We start from the raw sequence: 14,744 nt of genomic DNA, 5'->3' as shown, positions 1-14,744 counted from the left end.
TGGAAGCGCTTAGAGGCCTATGGTGAAAAAGGAAATATCCTCAGATGAAATCTGGAAAGTAGCTTTCAGAGAAACTCGTTAGTGTTCTGTTAATTCATCTCACAGAGTTACATCTGTATTTCGTGGATCACTTTGCTAGCCTTATTTCTGTGGAATCTGAGAACAGATATATCGGTCCCTTAGAAGTCTATAGGGCCAAAGGAAATATCCTCCGATAACAAAGAGAAAGAAGCTTTCTGAGAAACTTCTTTGTGTTCTGTGAAATCATCTCACAGAGTTACAACTTTCCCCTCAAGAAGCCTTTCGCTAAGACAGTTCTAGTGGAATTCGCAAAGTGATATTTGGAAGCGCCTAGAGGGCTATGGTGAAAAAGGAAATATCATCAGATGAAATCTGGAAAGAAGCTTTCTGAGAAACTGCTTAGTGTTCTGTTAATTCATCTCACAGAGTTACATCTGTATTTCGTGGATCTCTTTGCTAGCCTTATTTCTGTGGAATCTGGGGACAGATATTTCGGATCCCTTTGAAGACTATAGGGCCAAAGGAAATATCCTCCGATAACAAAGAGAAAGGTTTCTGAGAAACTTCTTTGTGTTCTGTGAAATCATCTCAGAGAGATACAGCTTTCCCCTCAAGAAGCCTTTCGCTAAGACAGTTCTTGTGGAATTGGCAAAGTGATATTTCGAAGCGCATAGAGGGCTATGGTGAAAAAGGAAATAACCTCAGATGAAACCTGGAAAGAAGCTTTCTGAGAAACTGCTTAGTGTTCTGTTAATTCATCTCACAGAGTTACATCTGTATTTCGTGGAGCTCTTTGCTAGCCTTATTTCTGTGGAATCTGAGAACAGATATTTCGCATCCCTTAGAAGACTATAGGGCCAAAGGAAACATCCTAAGATAACAAAGAGAAAGAAGCTTCTGAGAAACTTCTTTGTGTTCTGTGAAATCATCTCACAGAGTTACAGCTTTCCCCTCAAGAAACCTTTCGCTAAGACAGTTCTAGTGGAATTGGCAAAGTGATATTTGGAAGCGCCTAGAGGGCTATGGTGAAAAAGGAAATATCATCAGATGAAATCTGGAAAGAAGCTTTCTGAGAAACTGCTTAGTGTTCTGTTAATTCATCTCACAGAGTTACATCTGTATTTCGTGGATCTCTTTGCTAGCCTTATTTCTTTGGAATCTGGGGACAGATATTTCGGATCCCTTTGAAGACTATAGGGCCAAAGGAAATATCCTCCGATAAAAAAGAGAAAGAAGCTTCCTGAGAAACTTCTTTGTGTTCTCTGAAATCATTTCACAGAGTTACAGCTTTCCCCTCAAGAAGCCTTTCGCTAAGATAGTTCTTGTGGAATTGGCAAAGTGATATTTGGAAGCGCATAGAGGGCTATGGTGAGAAAGGAAATAACCTCAGATGAAATCTGGAAAGAAGCTTTCTGAGAAACTGCTTAGTGTTCTGTTAATTCATCTCGCAGAGTTACATCTGTATTTTGTGGATCTCTTTGCTAGCCTGATTTCTGTGGAATCTGAGAACAGATATTTCGGATCCCTTTGAAGAATATAGGGCCAAAGGAAATATCCTCCGATAAAAAAGAGAAAGAAGCTTTCTGGGTAACTCTTTGTGTCCCGTGAAATCATCTCTCAGAGTTACAGCTTAACCCTCAAGAAACCTTTTGCTAAGACAGTTCTTGTGGAATTGGAAAAGTGATATTTCGAAACGCATAGAGGGCTATGGTGAAAAAGGAAATAACCTCAGATGAAATCTGGAAAGAAGCTTTCTGAGAAACTCCTTAGTGTTCAGTTAATTCATCTCACAGAGTGACATCTGTATTTCGTGGACGTCTTTGATAGCCTTATTTCTGTGGAATCTGAGAACAGATATTTCGGATCCCATTGAAGACTATAGGGCCAACGGAAATATCCTCCGAAAACAAAGATAAAGAATGTTTCTGAGAAACTTCTTTGTGTTCTGTGAAATCATCTCACAGAGTTACAGCTTTCCCCTCAAGAAGCCTTTCACTAAGACAGTTCCTGTGGAATTGGCAAAGTGATATTTGGAAACCCATAAGGGCTATAGTGAAAAAAGAAATATCCTCAGATGAAATCTGGAAAGAAGCTTTCTGAGAAACTCCTTAGTGTTCTGTTAATTAATCTCACAGAGGTACATCTGTATTTCGTGGATCTTTTTGCTAGCCTTATTTCTGTGGAATCTGAGAACAGATATTTCGGATCCTTTAGAAGAGTATAGGGCCAAAGGAAATATCCTCCGATTACAAAGAGAAAGAAGCTTTCTGAGAAACTTCTTTGTGTTCTGTGAAATCATCTCACAGAGTTACAGCTTACCCCTTAAGAAGCCTTTAGCTAAGACAGTTCTTGTGGAATTGGCAAAGTGATATTTGGAAGCCCTTAGAGGGCTATGGTGAAAAAGGAAATATCCTCAGATTAAATCTGGAAGGTAGCTTTCTGGGGGACTCCTTAGTGTTCTGTTAATTCATCTCACAGAGTTACATCTGTATTTCGTGGATCTTTTTGCTAGCCCTTTTTCTGTGGAACCTGAGAACCGATATTTCAGATCCCTTTGAAGATTATAGGGCCAAAGGAAATAAACTCCGATAACAAAGAGAAAGAAGCTTTCTGAGAAACTTCTTTGTGTTCTTTGAAATCACCTCACCGAGGTACAGCTTTCCCCTCCAGAAGACTTTCGCTAAGACAGTTCTTGTGGAATTGGCAAAGTGATATTTGGAAGCGCATAGAAGTCTATGGTGAAAAAGGAAATATCCTCAGATGAAATCTGGAAAGAAGCTTTCTGAGAAACTGCTTAGTGTTCTGATAATTCATCTCACAGAGTTACATCTGTATTTCGTGGATCTCTTTGCTAGCCTTATTTCTGTGAAATCTGCGAACAGATATTTCGGATACCTTAGAAGACTATAGGGCCAAAGGAAATATCCTATGATAACAAAGAGAAAGAAGCTTTCTGAGAAACTTTTTTGTGTTCTGTGAAATCATCTCACAGAGTTACAGCTTTCCCCTCAAGAAGCCATTCACTAAGACAGTTCTAGTGGAATTGGCAAAGTGATATTTGGAAGCGCATAGAGGGCTATTGTGAAAAAGGAAATATCCTCAGACGAAATGTGGAAAGAAGCTTTCTGAGAAACTGCTTAGTGTTCTGTTAATTCATCTCACAGAGTTACATCTGTATTTCGTGGATCTCTTTGCTAACCTTATTTCTGTGGCATCTGAGAACAGATATTTCGGATCCCTTTGAAGACTATAGGGCCAAAGGAAATATCCTCCGATAACAAAGAGAAAGAAGGTTTCTGAGAAACTTCTTTGTGTTCTGTGAAATCATCTCACAGAGTTACAGCTTTCCCCTCAAGAAGTCTTTCGCTAACATAGTTCTTGTGGAATTGGCAAAGAGATATTTGGAAGCCCACAGAGGTCTATGGTGAAAAAGGAAATATACTCAGATGAAATCTGTAAAGAAGCTTTCTGAGAAACTGCTTAGTGTTCTGTGAAATCATCTCACAGTGGTACAGCTTTCTCCTCAAGAAGCCTTTCGCTTATACAGTTCTTGTGGAATTCGCAAAGTGATATTTGGAAGCCCATAGAGGGCTATGGTGAAAAAGGAAATATCCTCAGATGAAATCTGGAAAGAAGCTTTCTAAGAAAATGCTCTGTGATGTGTGAATTCCACTCACAGAGATACATCTGTATTTCATGGATCTCTTGGCTAGCCTTATTTCTGTGGAATCTGAGAGCAGATATTTCGGATCCCCTTGAAGACTATAGGGCCAAAGGAAATATCCTCCCTTAACAAAGGGAAAGAAGCTTTCTGAGAATCTTCGTTGCGTTCCATGAAATTATCTCACAGAGTTACAGCTTTCCCCTGAAGAAACCTTTCGCTAAGACAGTTCTTGTGGAATTGGCAAAGTGATATTTGGAAGCCCATAGAGGGCTATGGTGAAAAAGGAAATATCCTCAGATGAAATCTGTAAAGAAGCTTTCTGAGAAACTGCTTAGTGTTCTGTTAATTCATCTCGCAGATTTACATCTGTATTTTGTGGATCTCTTTGCTAGCCTTATTTCTGTGGAATCTGAGAACAGATATTTCGGATCCCTTTGAAGAATATAGGGCCAAAGGAAATATCCTCCGATAAAAAAGAGAAAGAAGCTTTCTGAGTAACTCTTTGTGTTCCGTGAAATCATCTCTAAGAGTTACAGCTAACCCTCAAGTAGCCTTTTGCTAAGACAGCTCTTGTGGAATTGGCAAAGTGATATTTCAAAACGCATAGAGGGCTATGTTGAAAAAGGAAATAACCTCAGATCAAATCTGGAAAGAAGCTTTCTGAGAAACTCCTTGTTGTTCAGTTAATTCATCTCACAGAGTGACATCTGTATTTCGTGGACGTCTTTTCTAGCCTTATTTCTGTGGAATCTGAGAACAGATATTTTGGATCCCTTTGAAGACTATAGGGCCAAAGGAAATATCCTCCGAAAACAAAGATAAAGAATGTTTCTGAGAAACTTCTTTGTGTTCTGTGAAATCATCTCACAGAGTTACAGCTTTCCCCTCAAGACGCCTTTCACTTAGACAGTTCTTGTGGAATTGGCAAAGTGATATTTGGAAACCCATAAGGGCTATAGTGAAAAAAGAAATATCCTCAGATGAAATGTGGAAAGAAGCTTTCTGAGAAACTGCTTAGTGTTCTGATAATTCATCTCACAGAGGTACATCTGTATTTCGTGGATCTCTTTGCTAGCCTTATTTCTGTGGAACCTGAGAACCGATATTTCAGATCCCTTTGAAGATTATAGGGCCAAAGGAAATAAACTCCGATAACAAAGAGAAAGAAGCTTTCTGAGAAACTTCTTTGTGTTCTTTGAAATCACCTCACCGAGGTACAGCTTTCCCCTCCAGAAGAATTTCGCTGAGACAGTTCTTGTGGAATTGGCAAAGTGATATTTGGAAGTGCATAGAAGTCTATGGTGAAAAAGGAAATATCCTCAGATGAAATCTGGAAAGAAGCTTTCTGAGAAACTGCTTAGTGTTCTGATAATTCATCTCACAGAGTTACATCTGTATTTCGTGGATCTCTTTGCTAGCCTTATTTCTGTGAAATCTGCGAACAGATATTTCGGATACCTTAGAAGACTATAGGGCCAAAGGAAATATCCTATGATAACAAAGAGAAAGAAGCTTTCTGAGAATCTTCTTTGTGTTCTGTGAAATCATCTCACAGAGTTACAGCTTTCCCCTCAAGAAGCCATTCACTAAGACAGTTCTAGTGGAATTGGCAAAGTTATATTTGGAAGCGCATAGAGGGCTATTGTGAAAAAGGAAATATCCTCAGACGAAATGTGGAAAGAAGCTTTCTGAGAAACTGCTTAGTGTTCTGTTAATTCATCTCACAGAGTTACATCTGTATTTCGTGGATCTCTTTGCTAACCTTATTTCTGTGGCATCTGAGAACAGATATTTCGGATCCCTTTGAAGACTATAGGGCCAAAGGAAATATCCTCCGATAACAAAGAGAAAGAACGTTTCTGAGAAACTTCTCTGTGTTCTGTGAAATCATCTCACAGAGTTACAGCTTTCCCCTCAAGAAGTCTTTGGCTAACACAGTTCTTGTGGAATTGGCAAAGTGATATTTGGAAGCCCACAGAGTTCTATGCTGAAAAAGGAAATATACTCAGATGAAATCTGTAAAGAAGCTTTCTGAGAAACTGCTTAGTTTTCTGTGAAATCATCTCACAGTGGTTCAGCTTTCTCCTCAAGAAGCCTTTCGCTTATACAGTTCTTGTGGAATTGGCAAAGTGATATTTGGAAGCCCATAGAGGGCTATGGTGAAAAAGGAAATATCCTCAGATGAAATCTGGAAAGAAGCTTTCTAAGAAACTGTTCTGTGATGTGTGAATTCCACTCACAGAGATACATCTGTATTTCATGGATCTCTTGGCTAGCCTTATTTCTGTGGAATCTGAGAACAGATATTTCGGATCCTTTTGAAGACTATAGGGCCAAAGGAAATATCCTCCCTTAACAAAGGGAAAGAAGCTTTCTGAGAAACTTCGTTGCGTTCCATGAAATTATCTCACAGAGTTACAGCTTTCCCCTGAAGAAACCTTTCGCTAAGACAGTTCTTGTGGAATTGGCAAAGTGATATTTGGAAGCCCATAGAGGGCTATGGTGAAAAAGGAAATATCCTCAGATGAAATCTGTAAAGAAGCTTTCTGAGAAACTGCTTAGTGTTCTGCTAATTCATCTCACAGAGTTACATCTGTATTTGGTAGATCTCTTTACTAGCCTTATTTCTGTGGAATATGAGAACAGATATTTCGGATCCCTTAGAAGACTATAGGGCCAAGGAAATATCCTCCGATAACAAAGAGAAAGGTATCTGAGAAACTTCTTTGTGTTCTGTGAAATCATCTCAGAGAGTTCCAGCTTTCCCCTCAAGAAGCCTTTCGCTAAGACAGTTCTTGTGAAATTGGCAAGGTGATATTTTTAAGCCCGTAGAGGGCTATGGTGAAAAAGGAAATATCCTCAGATGAAATGTGGAAAGAAGCTTTCTGAGAAACTGCTCTGTGATGTGTGAATTCCACTCACAGAGATACATGTGTATTTCATGGATCTCTCGGCTAGCCTTATTTCTATGGAATCTGAGAACAGATATTTCGGATCCCTTTGAAGAATATAGGTCCAAAGGAAAATCCTCCGTTAACAAAGGGAAAGAAGCTTTCTGAGAAACTTCTTTGTGTTCTGTGAAATCATCTCACAGAGTTACAGCATTCCACTCAAGAAGCCTTTCGCTAAGGCAGTTCTTCTGGAATTGTCAAAGTGATATTTGGAAGCCCATAGAGGGCTATGGTGAAAAAGGAAATATCGTCAGATGAAATCTGGAAAGTAGCTTTCTGAGAAACTCTTTAGTGCTCTGTTAATTCATCTCACAGAGTTACATCGGTATTTCGTGGATCTCTTTTCTAGCATTATTTCTGTGGAATCTGAGAACAGATATTTCGGATCCCGTTGAAGATTATAGGGCCAACGGAAATAAACTCCAATAACAAAGAGAAAGAAGCTTTCTGAGAAACTTCTTTGTGTTCTTTGAAATCACCTCACCGAGGTACAGCTTTCCCCTCAAGAAGCCTTTTGCTAAGACAGTTCTAGTGGAATTGGCAAAGTGATATTTGGAAGCGCATAGAAGGCTATGTTGAAAAAGGAAATATCCTCAGATGAAATCTGGAAAGAAGCTTTCTGAGAAACTGCTTAGTGTTCTGTTAATTCATCTCACAGAGTTACATCTGTATCTCGTGGATCTCTTTGCTAGCCTTATTACTGTGGAATCTGAGAACAGATATTTCGGATCCCGTTGAAGACTATAGGGCCAAAGGAAATATCCTCCGATAGCAAAGAGAAAGAAGCTTTCTGAGAAACTTCTTTGTGTTCTGTGAAATCATCTCACAGAGTTACAGCTTTCCCCTCAAGAAGCCTTTCGCTAAGACAGATCTTGTGGAATTGGCAAAGTGATATTTGGAAGCCCATAGAGGGCTATGGTGAAAAAGGAAATATCCTCAGATGAAATCTGGAAAGTAGCTTTCTGAGAAACTGCTTAGTGTTCTGTTAATTCATCTCACAGAGTTACATCTGTATTTCGTCTATCTCTTTGCTAGCCTTATTTCTGTGGAATCTGAGAACAGATATTTCGGATCTCTTTGAAGATTATAGGGCCAAAGGAAATAAACTCCGATAACAAAGAGAAAGAAGCTTTCTGAGAAACTTCTTTGTGTTTTTGAAATCACCTCAAAGAGTTACAGGTTTCCCCTCAAGAAGCCTTTCGCTAAGACAGTTCTTGTGGAATTGGAAAAGTGATATTTGGAAGCGCATAGAAGGCTATGGTGAAAAAGGAAATGTCCTCAGATGAAATCTGGAAAGAAGCTTTCTGAGAAACTGCTTAGTGTTCTGTTAATTCATCTCACAGAGTTACATCTGTATTTCCTGGATCTCTTTGCTAGCCTTATTTCTGTGGAATGTGATAACAGATATTTCAGATCCCTTAGAACAGTATAGGGCCAAAGGAAATATCCTCCGATAACAAAGAGAACGAAGCTTTCTGAGAAACTTCCTTGTGTTCTGTGAAATCATCTCACAGAGTTACAGCTTCCCCCTCAAGAAGCCTTTAGCTAAGATAGTTCTTGTGGAAATGGCAAAGTGATATTTGAAGGCCATAGATGGTTAGGGTGACAAAGGAAATATCCTTAGATGAAATCTGGAAAGAAGCTTTGTGAGAAACTGCTTAATGTTATTTAATTCATCTCACAGTGTTACATCTGTATTTCGTGGATCTCTTTGCTAGCCTTATTTCTGTGGAATCTGAGAACAGATATTTCGGATCCCTTAGAACACTATAGGGCCAAAGTAACTGTCCTCCGATAACAAAGAGAAAGATGCTTTCTGAGAAACTTCTTTGTGTTCTGTGATACTATCTCACAGAGTTACAGCTTTCCCCTCAAGAAATCTTTCGCTAACACAGTTCTTGTGGAATTGGCAAAGTGATTCTTGGAAGCCCATAGAGGGCTATGGTGAAAAAGGAAATATAATCAGATGAAATTTGTAAAGAAGCTTTCTGAGAAACTGCTTAGTGTTCTGTGAAATCATCTCACAGTGGTACAGCTTTCCCCTCAAGAAGCCTTTCGCTAAGACAGTTCTTGTGGAATTGTTAAAGTGATATTTGGAAGCCCATAGAGGGCTATGGTGAAAAAGGAAATATCCTCAGATGAAATCTGGAAAGAAGCTTTCTAAGAAACTGCTCTGTGATGTGTGAATTCCACTCACAGTGATACATCTGTATTTCATGGGTCTCTTGGCTGGCCTTATTTCTGTGGAATCTGAGCACAGATATTTCGGATCCCTTTGAAGACTATAGGTCCAAAGGAAATATCCACCCTTAACAAAGGGAAAGAAGCTTTCTGAGAAACTTCTTTGCGTTCCATGAAATTATCTCACAGAGTTACAGCTTTCCCCTGAAGAAACCTTTCGCTAAGACAGTTCTTGTGGAATTGGCAAAGTGATATTTCACAGCGCAGAGAGGGCTATGGTGAAAAAGGAAATATCCTCAGATGAAATCTGGAAAGAAGCTTTCTGAGAAACTGCTTAGTGTTCTGTTAATTCATCTCACAGAATTACAGCTTTCTCCTAAAGATGCCGTTCGCTAAGCCTGTTGTTCTGGAACTGGCGAAGTGATATTTGGAAGCCCATGGAAGGCTAGGATGAAAAAGAAAATATTCTCTGAGAAAAACTGGAAAGAAGCTTTCTGAGAAACTGCTTTGTGATGTGAGATTTCCACTCACAGAGTTACATCTGTATTTCATGGATCTGTTTGCTAGCCTTATTTCTGTGGAATATGAGAAATGATATTTCGGATCCCTTTGAAGACTATAGGGCCAAAGGAAATATCCTCCGATAACAAAGAGAAAGAAGCTTTCTGAGAAACTTCTTCGTGTTCTGTTAATTCATCCTACAAAGTTACAGCTTTCACCTCAAGAAGCCTTTCGCTAAGCCTGTTCTTGTGGAATTGGCAAAGTGATATTTGGACGCCCATAGAGGGCTATGGTGAAAAAGGCAGTATCCTCAGATGAAATCTGGAAAGAAGGTTTCTGAGAAACTGCTTAGTGTGCTGTTATTTCATCTCACAGAGTTACAGCTTTCCCCTCAAGAAGACGTTCGCTAAGCCTGTTCTTGTGGAATTGGCAAAGTGATATTTGGAAGCCCATAGAGGGCTATGGAGAAAAAGTAAATATCCTCAGATGAAATCTGGAAGGAAGCTTACTGAGAAACTGCTTAATGTTCTGTTAATTCACCTCACAAAGTTTTAGCTTTCCCCTCAAGATGCCGTTTGCTAAGCCAGTTCATGTGGAATTGGAAAGTGATATTTGGAATCCCATAGAGGGCTATGGTGAAAAAGAAAATATCCTCTGAAAAAAACTGGAAAGAAGCTTTCTGAGAAACTGCTTTGTGATGTGTGACTTCCACTCACAGAGTTACGTCTGTATTTCGTGGATCTGTTTGCTAGCCTTATTTCTTTGGAATCTGAGAACTCATATTTCGGAACCCTTTGAAGACTATATGGCCAAAGGAAATATCCGCCGATAACAAAGAGAAAGAAGCTTTCTGAGAAACTTCTTTGTGTTCTGTGAAATCATCTCACAGAGTTACAGGTTTCCCCTCAAGAAGCCTTTCGCTAAGCCTGTTCTTGTGGAATTGCCAAAATGATATTTCGATGCCCATAGAGGGCTACGGTAAAAAAAGGAAATATCCTCAGATGAAATCTGGAAAGAAGCCTTCTGAGAAACTGCTTAGTGTTCTGTTGATTCATCTCACAGAATTACAGCTTTCCCTTCAAGAAGCCGTTCTCTAAGCCTATTCTTGTGGAATTGGCAAAATGATATTTTGAAGCCCATACAGGGCTATGGTGAAAAAGAAAATATCCTCCGAGAAACACTGGAAAGAAGCTTTCTGAGAAACTGCTTTGTGATGTGTGACTTCCACTCACAGAGTAACATCTGTATTTCGTGGATCTGTTTGCTAGCCTTATTTCTGTGGAATCTGAGAACTGATATTTCGGATCCCTTTGAAGACTCTAGGGCCAAAAGAAATATCCTGCGATAAAAAGAGAAAGCAGCTTTCTGAGAAACTTCTTCGTGGTCTGTGAAATCATCTCACAGAGTTACAGCTTTCCACTCAGGAACCCTTTCGATAAGCCTGGTCTTGTGGAATTGGAAAAGTGATATTTCGATGCCCTTTGAGTTCTTATGTGAAAAAGGAAATGTCCTCAGATGAAATCTGGAAAAAAGCTTTCAGAGAAACTGCTCAGTGTTCTGTTAACTCATCTCACAGAGTTATAGCTTTACCCTCAAGAAGCCATTCGCTAAGCCTGTTCTTGTGGAATTGGCAAAGTGATATTTTGAAGCCCCTAGAGGGCTATGGTGAAAAAGAAAATATCCTCCGAGAAAAACTGGAAAGAAGGCTTCTGAGAAACTGCTTTGTGATGTGTGATTTCCACTCACAGAGTTACATCTGTGTTTCATGGATCTGTTTGCTAGCCTTATTTCGGTGAAATCTGAGAACTGATATTTTGGATCCCTTTGAAGACTGTAGGGCCAAAGGAAGTATCCTCCGATAACAAAGAGAAAGAAGGTTTCTGAGAAACTTCTTTGTGTTCTGTGAAATCATCTCACAAAGTTTCAGGTTTGCCCTCTGGAAGCCTTTCGCTATGCCTGTTCTTGTGGAATTGGTAAAGTGATATTTGGAAGCCCATAGAGGGCTCCGGTGAAAAAGGAAGTATCCTCAGATGAAATCTGGAAAGAAGCTTTCAGAGAAAATGCTTGGTGTTCTGTTAATTCATCTCACAGGGTTACAGCTTTCCCCTCTAGAAGCCGTTCGCTAAGCCTGGTCTTGTGGAATTGTCAAAGTGATATTTCGATGCCCTTTGAGTTCTTATTTGAAAAAGGAAATGTCCTCAGATGAAATCTGGAAAAAAGCTTTCTGAGAAACTGCTTAGTGTTCTGTTAATTCATCTCACAGAGTTACAACTTTACCTTCAAGAAATCGTTGGCTAAGCCTGTTCTTGTGGAATTGGAAAAGTGATATTTTGAAGCCCGTACAAGGCTACGGTGAAAAAGAAAATATCCTCCGAGAAAAACTGGAAAGAAGCTTTCTGAGAAACTGCTTTGTGATGTGTGACTTCCACTCACAGAGTTTCATCTGTATTTCGTGGATCTGTTTGCTAGCCTCATTTCTGTGGAATCTGAGAAGTGATATTTCGGATCCCTTTGAAGACTATAGGGCCAAAGGAAATATCCTCCGATAACAAAGAGAAAGAATCTTTCTGAGAAACTTCTTCGTGTGCTGTGAATCATCTCACAGAGTTACAGCTTTCCCTTAAAGAAGCCTTTCGCTAAGCCTGTTCTTGTGGAATTGGAAAAGTGATATTTCGATGCCCTTAGAGGGTTACGGTGAAAAAGGTAATATCCTTAGATGAAATCCGGAAAGAATTTTTCTGAGAAACTGCTTAGTGTTCTGTTAATTCATCTCACAGAGTTACAGCGTTCCCCACAAGAAGCCGTTCGCTAAGCCTGTTCTTGTGGAATTGGCAAAGTGATATTTCAATGCCCATGGAGGGCTATGATGAAAAAGAAAATGTCCTCCGAGAAAAACCGGAAAGAAGCTTTCTGAGAATCTGTTTTGTGATGTGTGACTTCCACTCAGAGTTACGTCTGTATTTAATGGATCTGTTTGCTATCCTTATTTCTGTGGTATCTGAGAACTCATATTTCGGATCCCTTTGAAGACTCTAGGGCCAAAGGAAATGTCCTCCGATAACAAATAGAAATAAGTTTTCTGAGAAACTGCTTCATATTCCGTTAATTCATCTCACAGAGATACAGCTTTCCCCTCAGGAAGCCTTTCGCCAAGCCTGTTATTCTGGAATTGGCAAAGTGATATTTCGATGCCCATAGAGGGCTACGGTGAAAAAAGAAATATCCTCAGATGAAATCTCGAAAGAAGTTTCTGAGAAACTGCTTAGTGTTCTGTTAATTCATCTCATAGAATTACAGCTTTCTCCTCAAGATGCCGTTCGCTAAGCCTGTTGTTGTGGAACTGGCGAAGTGATATTTGGAAGCCCATGGAGGGCTATGGTGAAAAAGAAAATATTCTCCGAGAAAAACTGGAAAGAAGCTTTCTGAGAAACTGCTTTGTGATGTGAGATTTCCACTCACAGAGTTACATCTGTATTTCGTGGATCTGTTTGCGAGCCTTATTTCTGTGGAATATGAGAAATGATATTTCGGATCCCTTTGAAGACTATAGGGCCAAAGGAAATATCCTCCGATAACAAAGAGAAAGAAGCTTTCTGAGAAACTTCTTCGTGTTCTGTTAATTCATCCTACAGAGTTACAGCTTTCACCTCAAGAAGCCTTTCGCTAAGCCTGTTCTTGTGGAATTGGCAAAGTGATATTTGGAAGGCCATAGAGGGCTATGGTGAAAAAGGCAGTATCCTCAGATGAAATCTGGGAAGAAGGTTTCTGAGAAACTGCTTAGTGTGCTGTTATTTCATCTCACAGAGTTACAGCTTTCCCCTCAAGAAGACGTTCGCTAAGCCTGTTCTTGTGGAACTGGCAAAGTGATATTTGGAAGCCCATAGAGGGCTATGGAGAAAAAGTAAATATCCTCAGATGAAATCTGGAAGGAAGCTTATTGAGAAACTGCTTAGTGTTCTGTTAATTCACCTCACAATGTTTTAGCTTTCTCCTCAAGAAGCCGTTCGGTAAGCCAGTTCGTGTGGAATTGGAAAGTGATATTTGGAATCCCTTAGAGGGCTATGGTGAAAAAGAAAATATACTCCGAGAAAAACTGGAAAGAAGCTTTCTGAGAAACTGCTTTGTGATGTGTGACTTCCACTCACAGAGTTACCTCTGTATTTTGTGGATCTGTTTGCTAGCCTTATTTCTGTGGAATCTGAGAACTCAAATTTCGGAACCCTTTGAAGACTATATGTCCAAAGGAAATATCCGCCGATAACAAAGAGAAAGAAGCTTTCTGAGAAACTTCTTTGTGTTCTGTGAAATCATCTCACAGAGTTACAGGTTTCCCCTCAAGAAGCCTTTCGCTAAGCCTGTTCTTGTGGAATTGCCAAAATGATATTTCGATGCCCATAGAAGGCTACGGTGAAAAAGGAAATATCCTCAGATGAAATCTGGAAAGAAGCCTTCTGAGAAACTGCTTAGTGTTCTGTTAATTCATCTCACAGAATTACAGCTTTCCCTTCAAGAAGCCGTTCTCTAAGCCTATTCTTGTGGAATTGGCAAAGTGATATTTGGAAGCCCATACAGGGCTATGGTGAAAAAGAAAATATCCTCCGAGAAAAACTGGAAAGAAGCTTTCTGAGAAACTGCTTTGCCATGTGTGACTTCCACTCACAGAGTAACATCTGTATTTCGTGGATCTGTTTGCTAGCCTTATTTCTGTGGAATCTGAGAACTGATATTTCGGATCCCTTTGAAGATTATAGGGCCAAAAGAAATATCCTGCGATGAGAAAGAGAAAGCAGCTTTATGAGAAACTTCTTCGTGGTCTGTGAAATCATCTCACTTAGTTACAGCTTTCCACTCAGGAACCCTTTCGATAAGACTGGTCTTGTGGAATTGGCAAAGTGATATTTCGATGCCCTTTGAGTTCTTATGTGAAAAAGGAAATGTCCTCAGATGAAATCTGGAAAAAAGCTTTCAGAGAAACTGCTTAGTGTTCTGTTAATTCATCTCACAGAGTTACAGCTTTACCTTCAAGAAGCCGTTCGCTAAGCCTGTTCTTGTGGAATTGGCAAAGTGATATTTCGAAGCCCATAGAGGGCTGTGGTGAAAAAGAAAATATCCTCCGAGAAAAATTGGAAAGAAGGTTTCTCAGAAACTGCTTTGTGATGTGTGATTTCCACTCACAGAGTTACATCTGTGTTTCATGGATCTGTTTGGTAGCCTTATTTCGGTGGAACATGAGAACTGATATTTCGGATCCCTTTGAAGACAACAGGGCAAAAGGAAATATCCTCCGATAACAAAGAGAAAGAAGCTTTCTGAGAAACTTCTTTGTGTTCTGTGAAATCATCTCACAAAGTTTCAGGTTTGCCCTCTGGAAGCCTTTCACTATGCCTGTTCTTGTGGAATTGACAAAGTGATATTTGGAAGCCCAT

This window comes from Macaca nemestrina, chromosome 19 (assembly GCF_043159975.1).
Source record: "Macaca nemestrina isolate mMacNem1 chromosome 19, mMacNem.hap1, whole genome shotgun sequence".
In the NCBI taxonomy this organism is placed as follows: Eukaryota; Metazoa; Chordata; class Mammalia; order Primates; family Cercopithecidae; genus Macaca; species Macaca nemestrina.
Note: the sequence above shows the minus strand (reverse complement) of the source record.